Here is a 13998-nt window from a genome sequence, read left to right as displayed (position 1 = left end):
AACCCAACAAAAATAAAGTGCTGCTCTTACACAAAGTGCTGCTGAACACATGAAGTGATGGGATGTTTTTAGTCAACTAAACTGTTACAATACGTTAAAACAAAGCAAGAGAGAGTTGCGACTGCTGAATTTGTAGCATCATAGCGAGAAACAAACTACCTGTTCCTTTATGTGTACAGCAAAAGCCTTGATTTCGGATTAAAAATAAGTCCTTTATTTCAGGTTGGTTCAGTGCACCACATAAATCAAGTAATCTTTCCTAGGCTGCATTCTAAGCTTCTTAAATAGGAAAAAAAAAAAGCAGCTTTAAAATGAATGGCTGAAATGCAATAACTGTTCAGATAAGGCAGAAGAGGGTAGTTGGAGGTGAAAGCAATTCCATAAGAGAAAAGTGTCACCTTTGCTGCAAATGCACCCAGATAATTCTGCAGCTTCAGTTCCTTGGCTCAGGTAGGGATACTAAGGGATCATCCCACAGGCAAGTGGCAGCTCTGAAAGCTGGACCATAAGGAGCAATTAACTGGAACTGCAAATGCTGTTAGCCTGAGGTTTGGGCAAGGATCATCATTTAAGCAGTCAAGCACTGCGGAACTTCACACTATTTTGAACAGTTCATGTAGCACATACCAAGGGGTTTGGAATCCTCCAAGCTCACTGCCTTCTCCCCATTTTCTTTAGCATGGCATTCGGATCTGTAAGGTTTAACTTGTACCTATCACTCAATCCACCTCTGGTATCTGCATTCCAAATCTCAGAGTCGAAAAGATACACCAGATATCATGCATCTTCCCATTTAATATATCTTACATCTATTCTCCCCACCATGGAAAGACAGATATTAGAGCATGTGTAAGAAAATACAGAACTTCCTTAGCAATAAGACACAAATTCTTCAGGCACTATATATGAATGCTCCTCGGCAATTGCTGCAAAGCTAATCTCTACCTTCTCCAGAATGTTTAACAACAAAAGTAATTCCTGAGTACAACCTTGAAAACACAACCTGAATATGAACTACTGCCTTGATATTTTCACAAAGCCATAGAAAGCCTGAAAAGACTAAAGGTAAGGCTGCGGTTTGTGCCTGCAGAGACCTGACCTGGAAACCTAAACACTAATAAGTTAATTACATGACAACATTGTGTTCTAATAGTGACAACTTGTCTTGTGTAAGCCTTGTTCAATACTCCAATACACAAGCCTTCCATAGTTACTACAGAAACTCATCTTAAAACAACAAATGTATTAACCAGTCATTTTTGCGATAAAAATGAATTTTGAAGCAGCAAGGTACTGTGGGAAGAATATTCTGCAGAAGAAATATGCAGTACTATACTAAAATAATTTAGCCAGTCAGCAAAGTTGCTGATTAGCAGCTTCCAGTCCTTACTTCAATTTTCATGACAGATGTTTTTAGAATTAGACCCTTAAGAATAAGACAGTTTCCTCCAAAAAGCAAGCTGGGACTAATGAATCCCTCTCTGCCTATCTAGTGCAGTGTCTCAGCAGTCTATTTATCACTACACCATCAAATAATTACCTACATACTCTGTAAGGGGACTATCTAGACAAAATGGCTAAAGATTTTTTTGAAAGTCAGCTTACTACACCCTCTATCCCCAAAAAACCCCACCCTAGTTCTCTGAGAATGTTAACAAGTTCTGAGAATGTTAACAAGTGGAATTATCCTGAGAAGAATTAATCATAATTTCAATTATTTTTCAATCTCACTTGATTAATTGGATAGGCTTTAAAGGACCAAAAAGACCCAGATTAAACATTTAATCAATAACTCCTTGCTAATTCTATTTAGCAGGTTTTTGAACTGCAGCAATGCAGTGAATATTGGCAAGCCATAACTGTTACATGCTCTCCCAACACAGCTTGCTAGTATTAATTCCCTCTGCATCTCTCTCATATCTTCTTCCTCACTGAGAGCTTCTCATGTTTCTGCCCTAGGCAGAGAAATAATAAGGCAATTAGATATTGCAGCAATTACTACTTCAGACCCGCGACAGCACTAGTGAGACTTACAAAGCAAAACTACTGTAAAACTGATAAAAGTAAGGATTTGTGCTACATGCCTGTGGTGATGGCCTGTGCAGACCACCATGGCATCATAAAAGCAAACCCCCTAAATGTTTGCTCTTTCTGAAAATCCTTAAATCCAGATATTCACTTGACAGATGAATAAATGGTAACTATATAAATGGTAACTACTAAAGTACATAAAAATGAAGACAAAATAGTTTAAAGATAGTCTGGGGAAACTGCATGCCATGTGCTTATCTTAGATACAGTTGCTAAAAGATGCTCTGCAATCCCAAATTTCAATAGGCTAAAAGAAGACTGTGCACATTCATAATCTTTCCTGTTTTTTAGCTTTAATCCATAACCTTTTCTACAAGAAAGCAATGGAAAGAAGTAGGTTTTTTTATTTTAACAAGCCCATCAGAAAGTTACCTCTCTCAAATCCTTTCAGTGATTTAAAAACACTCCACCAAGTAAAATCACAAAACAATAAACCTTCTTTATTTGAGGTTTAAATAAATTAAAATGATACCCAAGAAGCAAAATAAAAATAATCCTACCAAGCCTCCCAAGCACAGAGTGTTCTAGGCACACTCTAAATCACAGTGTCAAAGGAGTAGGCTTGATACCATCCTAGGAAATTTCACCAGCACAAAAGCTTGCTTTTCTCACAGCTCTTCTCAAATCACTTTACAGAGACTATGTGGACTTTTATTTATAGTTACTAAATTATTTTGAAACATTCTTAGTGCATCCATTTTCTCCCCACTCACCACAAAAGCTAAAAACCAAACTTTACATAAAGTAGCCCAGAAAAATCTCTCATGTCTCCCTAGTACATATCGCCTTTACCCCCTACCTTTGCTGTCCTCCAGTCAGATTCTCCAATGCATTTTATGGTCAGGGTAAAAATCAGATCAAGTAAATAGACTCCTAATTACAGAAGTATTTTCTTAATAAGAGTTAACATTCTTCTGAGTTGGCTGGGAAACCTGAGGGCACTTTCTAGAAGGGAGCAAAGGGACCTAAACAATGAGAATTGCATTCTTCAAAGGAGGCCTTAAAATAGTAATTTATAATGTGACTCTATCACGCTTTCTCACATCACCCAGAGTGAAATAAAATGCAGAAGAAAGAATGACAAAGTCATACTTTCATCTAGAAGTACAAAACATTTGGTTGATGTTAAAATTCTGAAAAGTGGAGCCCTGAATCTAAAAAATGGAATATATAGCAATGACAAGGATTAGAGGAAGAGTTGGAACACTGGACACCAGTGCAGAAATTGCTAAACAGACATGAGCCATTTTTGGAGGAATGTGGCCTCCAGGAATAAACAGGAAATTAAAGTGTGGATAACCAACACCTATTGCCCAAATATTGGGATATTCAATGGAAGAGGAGCCTCCAAAATCAATAAAGTCAGCTCAAAGAGGCTGCAAGATTACCAAGTCCAAAGGAAGCCATTCCAGGGAAGCACAAAAATAATATTGTTACTGGACAAAGATCCCTTGGATAACAGGAATTAAATTATAATAGACAGACACAGAGAACTGCATGTCCCCCCAAAAAAGAGCATCTCATCACTAACAAAGTCTGCACTGAAAAAATCAAGAAAAGTTCTATCAGTAGCATGAAGGAGCTCAGTAAGGCAGCAGAGAAGACCGTCTGGGAGAGTCCTCTGGCAAGACCCAGATTCAAACTGGTCTAGACATGACTGCGTAAGAACAACCAGAGCAGTGAAAAAGGATTTATTTCTTAAACACTTCCATGATCAAAGAAAATGAGCTAAAAGAGGGCCAGAGATTGTTAGTTTGAGAGAGGGATAATAAAAAGAAAGAAACATGGGGAAAGAAGCTGGTAGCTGCAAGGGGAGTAGTGCAGTCTCAATGAAATACCCTGCAAGGGGAGTAGTGCAGTCTCAATGAAGACAAGGTAGGTAAGGCCCCCCCAAAGTCTCCTGCAGGTGATGTCTGCTGTCATACTGGCTGCCATCCGCACAGACTTTCCATCTCATTCTGGACCAGAATCTCCCAGAAGTCAGGTACAGATGGAGGTTCACACAGCAGACCTTGATTAGGGGGTTTAAATCTAATTTTTTACCTCAGGCTTGACACTTTCTCACTCATGGCTTCACAGAAGGTGGAGAGAAAAAAGCATGCTATAAAAAGCTACATTTCTTCTAAAAGGGATAAATGAAGCTGGATATTGGAAATTGCAGAAAGACATTTTCTGCAGCAGGAATGAAAAATTGAATTAGATGGCAGATCACAAGGTTAGAAATAAGGGCCCAAAAAAAGCATGACTGATTAAAACTCCACGAGCAGTATTAAAAGAAGTAAGATGAGCCTTTTTATTTTGCTTTCCCCTTCCCAGTCATTTTTCAATAAACTGACAGGAAAGAAAATAATTTGGCCAAATCACAAAGTGAATCTGCCCCGCTTTCCAGGCTTTCTTTAGGCTCACACGCAATGCCCACAGGGGGTTTCTAAGGCCCAAGGTTCCATCCCCACCATGGTGCTGGGGGTGGGCAGCACCATGCAGGAGGCCTTGGTGGAGATGGGGACAGGGCTGGCCAGAGGGCTCATGAAGCCCTTCACCACTGCCACGCCAGGTCATATGTGCTGCACACACACATCAGGTGGCCCCTTCACAAGCTGCGATGTGACATACAAGCTGTGTGAGCCACACACTGCTCCCTCATTCCATCTTGTGCCTAAGCATCCAAGTGAGCTGAGTAGTTTCAGAAAACAGCAGAAAAAGTAAATTAAAAGGTCTTTCCTATGTAGGAGAGAAAAACTTTTTACAACTACACAGATAGCAATAAAGACTGCCCTGTCCACGGTGCTGCCTTGGACCTGTTTAACACCTACTGTGCACACACTGGCGAGGAGCAGCATGGTTTTACAAAGGGTTATTGAACACACCCAGGGCTCAGATCACAATTTAAGAACACATAGAACCAAGAGAATAAAGCAGATAGTTACACTGGGGAGCTCTAATTCCCCTGAAGTGTGCAATATAAACTCTGAAAATGGCATGAATCACCCAGAGCCATAAAGCTGGACTGATGCCCCATCGTTCAAGATGCAGTGCCTGGATCCTCCTTATTACCTGCAGATGTACAACAGCAATCCATGGGCTACCACCCTATTTCTCCTCCCCAGCTAATGACCAATATCTTACTAACACTCTCTTCTTGTAATTCACAGTTATGACCATATTTGTATTACTCTGGTGTCAGTGGGTCCCAGGCACCTCGGTTACCATACAATTATTTTCAGAGCAGTTCTCATCTTGCCATAGCACTTGGGTCTTACCCATGAAGCAGGTTTTAGCTATTCTTTACAGGCTGCCAAAGCTTCAATACACAAGTGAGTGAATGCCAAAATAATGCTCACAAAAAAATTACTCATGCTGGAAATCTGAAATGTTACATGAGTCTTTCCGTCCCAAAAAAGAAACTAGAGCTATTTGGATTCTGTTCAAGCAAACATTTACAACAACAGATATGCCTTTTAGATTAAAGTAAAAAATTCCATTAGGAAAGATCCAGGGATATTTTACTAGATTCTTTGATGGAAAAGACCACCTGGAGGTAAAGGTGCTTGATAATTAAATTTTTTTGTCAAATTTAAATGACAGTATTCATCTAGAAATAAAAAAAAAGTACAGTGGAGCTTGTTTTCAAAGAGGAAATATTGTATCTTTTAAATTATGTGCACACTTTCATGCAGCATATGCAAACCATGTCTATAACTTTGGCTTCCCACATCTTTATTTTCATTATGTATGTTTATCAAAACCATAGAAAACAGAACAAAATTCTCCCAGATCAAATTCAAGAGTCTCTTAAGGCAGGAACATTTCAATCACATTTTCTGCTCGTCTCTACTGATGATACACAAAGGGGAGGAGGGGCTTCCCAACAGTGGCTCAGAGCTTGGCATCTAAAATGTCAAAACCGCAAAGATCACCTCACTCGCCTGAACTCAGCCGACTGGAAAGGAACAGCATTTCTTGACATCAGCCCTGAGAGATGCAAGGTTCAAGCTGTTCTAATACTTTATGATAGATTTGATGTATCAGGTTTCTGCAACTCACTGCACTAAAGAACTTAAAATACAACATAACGTCACACTAACAACCCTTCACAAGACACAGGGTAACAAGACACGCTTTGAAATTCAGCTGTCTCTGCACATGGAGCTACCAATGCTGCATTTGCACATCCTACACAGTTTCTGACTAAAGCAAAGAGAGATAATATACTTAGTTGAAATCACTGGTGATTCAATTATAATGGAATGTTGCCACTTTGTCAGGATACCATGTTAATTTCAAACAAAAAATACTGACAGTCGTGGTTTGGCTTTTTTAAAATCATCACGGTGGCTGTGACCTAAGTTTTCCAGATATGATATACGACTTCAGAGATTTTTTTTTGGGGGGGGAGGGGAAGAACACAATGATATAACTCAAAAAGGTGTAAATAGGATAGATAATTTAACATTAAAACTCTACATTGAAGTAGTAACCTGCTGCTTCTCCTCTTTACTTTTTAATATAGAATATTATATACTGATGGGAATTTCAAACCAACTTCAGATCACTGATGTCATGTTCAGTCTACCTGGACAAGAAGCAGGCACATTTTCAGCCAACTGTAACAGATGCCCCATAAATATCCCTAGGAGTGTGACCAATTATCACCAAAAGTATGATTTCCCCTGCTATCTTTTTATTTACAATCTTTGTCTCTTTCACACACACACAAATCCATGCTAATTTAAATTATAGGGCTTTTCTCAGTCTATGTATTTGCTTTTTGTTTACAAATATGAATCATCAGCACACAAAATAGGACTGGAAGATAACACCTAGTAACAGACCATGGATACAGCAGAAGTCCTTATACACAAAACAGTTTAAGCACAATAGGAATCTAACATAAGAATTTACAATTTGATGTATTCTTGCTGAGACTGCTGAGTCACAGCATAGTAATTAATTTCTTACTGACTACAGAATCCAGGAAGTAGGAAGCTGAAGCCACCAAGGTTAACAAGATTAAACAGTTTGCCATCTTGTTTCACACAATTTTGCATAAATCTGGAAGGAAGAGGAACACAGGTTCAGCCTGCTGGGCTCCAAATCTTCACTAAGACCTTGGATTGCTTTGGATCAAAGACAAAAATAAAACTGGGGGCTGAAGAGGAAGACTGGAAGTTGCAATTTTGAAGGCAATGCTTACAGTGGAAGTAGGCTGAGATCCACACAATGCTTGCTTACAGCCAGGGAAATTGAGTCATTTTGGGAACATCTGGTCATTTCAACGAACAGTAACCCTGATACGGACGATTACCCTTCAGACACCTACAATGTTAACTATATTGCTACTTGGAGTGATAAAGAGAAGGAAGAGCTCTTTTCATAGTCCTTCAATAGCACACGACAGCTCTGAAAAATGAAACAGCTAACAGGGACTCAGGAAGACATTCCCTGGAAGCTGATCCAGTGAAAAGTAAAGCAGTTGAAAGCTGTGGCTTCAGGGGAAACCAAGGGTATGTAACATCTCCCTAGAGCCAAAAGGAGTAGATTGTATTCTCACCCCTTACAGTTCTTTGCCATCTCCTAGAGACTTAGCTCCTTCTTTACACTGGCTATAGACAATATTATATTCCCTTACAATCCACTCTAGTTAACTGTAAAAACAGGAAAAACCCAGGTTTTCTGTTGCTTTTTAGTGAGATAATTGACTCATACAGGCATTTTCATTGCTGCTTGGCAAATCAGAGGTAAGAAGCGAGCTGGGATTATGCAACAGGGACACCCTCCTCCCATAGCCAAGGAAGCTATTCAGGCAGTCTGTCCTCACAAGGCCACAGCTCAGTGTAACCTCACCTCAAAATCAGCAGACTGGAATATATACGTGTTTCTTACACTTCGTATTAACCAATTTGTGGAGCTATCTGATAATAAAGACATACATATATTAAAAAAAATTAGTAGTGAAGATCAGCAATGATGCATCAAACTCAAATACCTCAAATATCAGTTTATGTAAACTTGCAATTAGTCACTTCACAGATGCCAGCATAGTGGACAATTCCAGTGCATTTGTACTCTTTTCTCATATTCTCTTTGAATCTTAAATGCTTCTCTACACTGGACCAACAGCTCAGTGTATCAGCAAGTATCAGAATGGGCCCAGACCTGCATCCTCTAAAATTTGCCTTATCTAAGTTTTCTATTATCTGGACTATCTCTGTTTATTATTATCACGCAGCACATTTTATCAGCTGCAGACAGGATTGTTCAACAGAAAGGATGTACAATTGCATGGTACAAGTGGTCTAAAATATAGACACATGCTGATAAGAAAAATTTCATTTACCCAGGATAAGATGGTTTGGCCTCCCAAAGGAAAAAAAAGAAAACCAAAACAAACTAAACAACCTAGAATGAAGTAAATCCCTGCAAGAAGACAACTTCGGAAAGAAAACATCTACTCAAATTAATGCTTTGTTGATATTATTTAAATTTCCACTACAATCAAACAGTGGTAATTTGAATTGTAGACTACATCTAAAAATGCTCTGCCTGAAAGACTGTAAACACACAAAATTCAATCCCAAATGAAAACTGGTAAAAAACCCTCAACACCAGTCCATAAATAGAAGGCAAATAACAGAAGCTCTTGAGCCCATTTCTAGCAGTGCTTACTTAACCAGATGTCAAATGTACCATGTCAAAAATAAGAACAGCCTTTTTAAAGGCAGGCAATGTGAGATTTTTAAAATCATAACCAGAAACCTGTAGTAACAAACCCCTCAGGGCTCTAAAAATGCCAAGTGACGTAGGATTGCATTGGAATTCTAAAACTGCCAACTGATTTGCAGATTTTAAATACACACACATACACACACACATATATATATAAGAGATTAAAATTCTATATAGTTTTAAAAAGTGATCTACGCCACATAGCAAGCACTTGAAGCTGTGAGAACGTGGTGTCCCACCCTTAAGGAAAAGGGAGAACCCAAGACTCATAGATGCTCGTGGTCAAAAGGAATGGCAAAAGTCAGAGGATCCACAAAAGCTTATAGAGTTTTATTACTAATTTACACACTTGGCATGGCCATTGTTATTCTAGTCCCTGACCCCCCAGTATAAGCACACAGCAGTGGGTTTTGGATAAGCGGTAGGGTGAAAGGGAAGAGAGAGAGAGAGATGAATTAAAGAGAGACAAAGAAAGGAAGAAAGAGAATAAAAGGGAGATCACTCCTGGCTGAAGCATTGATCCAGCTGGAGTATCCAGGGTCCTGGGGTGCACACACGCCCAGCCTTTGTGGGGATACTTTTTTATACATATGTTTATCCTGTCCTGGAGGTAAGCTTCTCACTTTCTATGAAAATTAGTTATCACGTACAGTCCTTTCTTCTAGACCTTTCTGGAAGTGGGTTGGAGGCTTCACAGGTCTTTGATGGTCTTAATTCGCATGCCCGCTTCTCAAATTCATTCCTGCACTTGCCCTGTACTGTGTTGTGCTTATCTCCAGGCAGCAGAACAAGGACATTTGTCCCAGAAAAGTGCTGCTCCACCTCCATATGGCCCTCTTCTCCACCCACATCCTGTTCTTTCTCACAGTGTGTTATTACCAACAATCCTTGGCTGGCTCCATGGCTATCCAGCTATCAGTGTTTGAAACATACACATTTTAGTCCTTTATCTTTTAGGCTTCTACAGAGAACCCACTCTCAGATTTGGCTACTGATTCTTCTGTGATGATGTGTAGCAGTTTTACAGTCACATGAATGAAAAGTGCTTTCTGAGCCTGGACTCTGCAAGAACTCATGAGAATGTGAACCCCATCCTGCTAAATTCACATCAGGCTCTGTCCAATGAAAAATGTTACTATGTACTGAGGCACCCTTATTTCAAACAGTTGTATCTTGTGCACCTAAATGCTCCTCCTGATAAAATTAAAAGCCAAAATCCTTGTTTAGAGTGAAATATTTCCAAAGAAGCTCATGTGCTATGCTCTGATGTTCTGAAATCTATTTTTGAAAAAGTTTACTGTAGAATACTAAAGTCTTTATGGCTTCCTCCACTTCTCCTTTTTGAAAGGTGAAACAACTGAAAAGTTGGTCATAGTGGACCTACATCTGTGCAGTGGTTAGATTATCCTCTGCTCCTTTGATTTCCTATAAACTGCTAAATACATCTTGTAAAAGGAAATAAACATAAATTATCACAGGAACACAAACACCTGAAGTTATTAAATAGCATTTCATTTCATTGTATCTCTTATTAAGTGTTTTGTGGAACATGTTTAACACCTTAAAATGTAATACTAAGCATGCCTACACATTTCACAAAAATATAGAAAACACACTGCTAAAATGAAGGAAGGCCAATTTGATAAATGCAGTATTATTAGCATAAGCTAATAGTTAGCTCAGCACTTACAACAGTAATGAAACTGGTCCTTTGCAATTTAACTGTGCAACATCAACTACAGCTGAAGAAATTATAGTTCATTAATTTATTTTCTAAAGAAGAAAAGGAAATTACTGCTGTCTCTACATACGAGCCCATTCTGAGATCAACGGTATGAGAAATAGGCAGTTTTGTATTTCAGCACTCTTGTCCTCTGCCTCAAAACACTACCTTTTAAATTTGATTGACACAGCAGGGACACACCTCTACTTGGACTGCAGAAGCATTAGAGAGGAAAAACAGGGTAACAGGGAAGAGACTCTGTGTCTCAGAAGCACTCAGATACAATGGAAGTAATTTTGCCAAGCGATGTAGGACCAAATTTTCAAAGTTGTAGATGCATGTAAAAGATCTACGCAGACATTGCCCCAGAGAGATTTCTCAAAGGCACCAACATGAAATAGAAGACAAAACAGCTCAGAATTCAAAGTTAGTTATTCTGGCTATTTGTTGGTAGTGCACTGCAGTGACTGCACTCAGAGATTATTGTGACATGCTAATTGCACAAATGGATTCATTACCAACTGTCTTTTCCCCATATCTGTCAGCTTATTGCCCAACAATCCACTACCATTACTGTTTTCCTGTCCAAATTCCTCAACCAATCCTGCCAAATCTGTTCTCCTTACCTTCACACATTGTGTAAGCACAAGACACACTTCAAGTTTCTGCATATAGGAACCCAATGCAGGTACTTCAATTATTGTAAAACTGCATCACTAAATCCAACATCACATTCACTTCTGCACCTCACTGAAATGGCTGCAGTGTCATGCAGAGCTGTAAAATACATTAACATTTGGCAGCAGACACCACAAGCCACCTTCACAGGCTCACCTGTGGCACACTGAAAAAAGTCAGCATTTCTTGAAAATGGTACTAAAATGCTCAGCTGTCTAAACAAGTTTCATACTTGCACACTTGTACATTACTCAGTTTTGCAGTAATAATTGAGTAAATAATTATAGTGTCAGAAGCTTTATCTTTCCAATTTTCAAATCAGAAAAAGTCTGAAAGGAAATTAATTACCTTGCTCTTGTCTGGACTGATTTTTTTTTCCCCCCAGTAACATGCTTATGATCTTTATAAGGATGCTGCTCTTCTGGAGAGTCATACTCCAACAAGACATAAATCAGCTAAGATTGAAGAAGGTGTTTTGAGAAGACCTCTTCCTCCAGATTAAAGGTGGACTGACCTAAGATGCTTTCACTTTTCATCACTGTCCTTATGTCAGCAATAAGTGTGCCAAAGTTCACAAAAGCCCTCCCTAATCCAATTTAAAATGAGCCAGCTTAAAACAGAGTGAGACAATTAGCCACAAGAACTGCTACAGGAAGAATGTATCAGTAATATCTTAAACCACCTCAGCTATTTTAAAATTGGATTTGTCCACACCTCTACTTTAGTAGAGATGTGCATCATGCTGCCAGAGCACATTTCAGAGGAGGTACCTGGGTCATTTTGGTTCAAGTGAGTTGCTTCAACAATATCAGTATAGTTAATGTAGTACACAGTGGCAGAGATAAAAATATGAAAATATTTCAGGCCATGCCTTGGTTTGAGACAAATTTGGAGGAAAATGTCTGAAATTAACGTCCCTCTGTTAGAAGGCAGATTTCAGCAGCCCCGCCCCCAGCAGGTTCAGAAAGAAATTCCTCGGAGGAAAGTGAAAAAACCCCGAGTGCACGCAGGCACAGAAAAGGGAATGAATAATGTTAAATAATAAAACCTCTTGCTTTGGAGAAGAAACCTGGGGAGATTTCAGAGTCCTTTCTGTGGGTGTGGCTCTGCCCTCTCCAGAGCTGGGGTTCAGCATGGGCACCTCCGGGCCATGGTGTGGGGCCTCCCAGTGATGCTGTTCCAGACCGGAGCAGAACAGTCCCAAGAAAAGTTCTTGCCTCAGCTAGCAGGCTAGCTACAAAGCAAAGAGTTTTAACTCTCTGTCTCTCCCGAGAAAAGGAGCCGAGAGCTGGGAAAAAGCAGGAAGGTGCTTTCCTTGGCTCTGCAGCAGCAGCAATGCAGGGGGGTGTGTGTGCCCTTGAGCACAAACTGCTCTGAAAAATTCGCCTGGCTTCTCTCCCCCCTCTCCTGAGAAACAGCTTAAAGATGCAGGAAGGCACAGGATTCATGTTTGGCATAGGGCAGATGATAGTCATACAGTCACCCCAGGACAGGCCAAAACCAAGCAGTTTGGTAGTTTAAACAGAGACTGTTTAACAGAACTCTATTTGAAAATCTAGAATTAAAAGCAGCCACAACAAACTCATTTTGTTTTAAAAAATAAAATGCCCAAACAGTTTATTCAAGGAAGAAAACAAATCTCTGATTTCTGTCTCAAGCTCATCTTTTGTCATCTAGTGACTGAGGACAAAATACCTGTTCCACTAATACCTATTTATAGTTCTCAAAAAACCCCCAGGATTTTGTCCAACAGTACTAAAATTCTCAAATTCAAGAGCAATAACAGCACAGAGTATGTTTCTCTGTCTTGTTGCTGTTATTAATTAAGTCCCATTTGCTGCTCCTGAATTGCTGTTATTTAGTTGCACTGGATGGGTGTGTAGAAAGTAATGGAAGATGGATCAACAGCTGTAGTTATTATGAAAATTATGGCAATGCATAAAAGGAACTGCAGCTGCTTAATTCATGCAAATAAGAGTTACTTGACAATGCCTATAATTACACAGCATGTCAAAACAGCATAGCTGGAGTGTAAGTAGAGACTACATATTTTAGAAAGCCAAAAGATTTCCATTTCATTACATTCCCATTCCCTAAACTCCTATTTAGAGATAACAAGAAACACTTTCTGCCGACAGGCTCACAGATAGAGAAAGGTCTGCTGAGTCTCCCAGGTGCATTCTCCTGCCAGCACTGCAGCTGTCAAACACGGAGCCTCTCTGCTGTTTCCCAGGCATTTGTAACACAGCCTGGACTCACATCACAGCTGGGGTTTCAGCTCACTGTGTGCTGAGCAGATATAAAGAAAGATCCAACCACATCTACCTTCAAAGCAAAGAAAGATTGCTTCCAAGTGGCTTAGACAATGCAGATACCATCTCCTCTAGCCAAAGCCTGTTCCTGATACCTGGAACAGCACTGTAATATTCTAGTTTTTTTACTTTTGAGTGTACCTTCCTTCAGCTTGGGCGGGGCAATTCCTTTCCCACTTCAGGCATTAAGGCCTCCTCAAGAGCACATTTCCTTTTCTTAGATAAAAACTTCACTAAAAGCTCCTCATTTACAGAGATGCTGTCCACTGTGCTTATCCTGTTACATCTGTAGGCTGTTTGCACATTAGTAGTGGTTTATATAAAGTGACATTTTATTACTTTCGTTTCTTCCCATTCCTGTTCTGCCAGTTTAATTAAAGCCCTTTTTTTTTGCCAGTTGTTTCATGCTAGCAAATCCATGCACCTGAATGGAGAAAAAAACAACCAGGGACAAAACCTCATTTGTTT

General features: G+C 39.5%; 1 protein-coding gene across 9 annotated transcripts in view; it reads right to left on the bottom strand.

The window, feature by feature from the left end:
* The window catches only part of ECHDC1 (ethylmalonyl-CoA decarboxylase 1), a 41485-nt gene that overhangs the window by 6298 nt on the left and 21189 nt on the right, over nucleotides 1–13998 (bottom strand). The gene's annotated exons all lie outside the window — the stretch shown is intronic.

This window comes from Coloeus monedula, assembly GCF_965178545.1.
Source record: "Coloeus monedula genome assembly, chromosome: 2".
NCBI lineage: Eukaryota > Metazoa > Chordata > Aves > Passeriformes > Corvidae > Coloeus > Coloeus monedula.
This window is presented reverse-complemented; position numbering and strand designations above follow the sequence as displayed.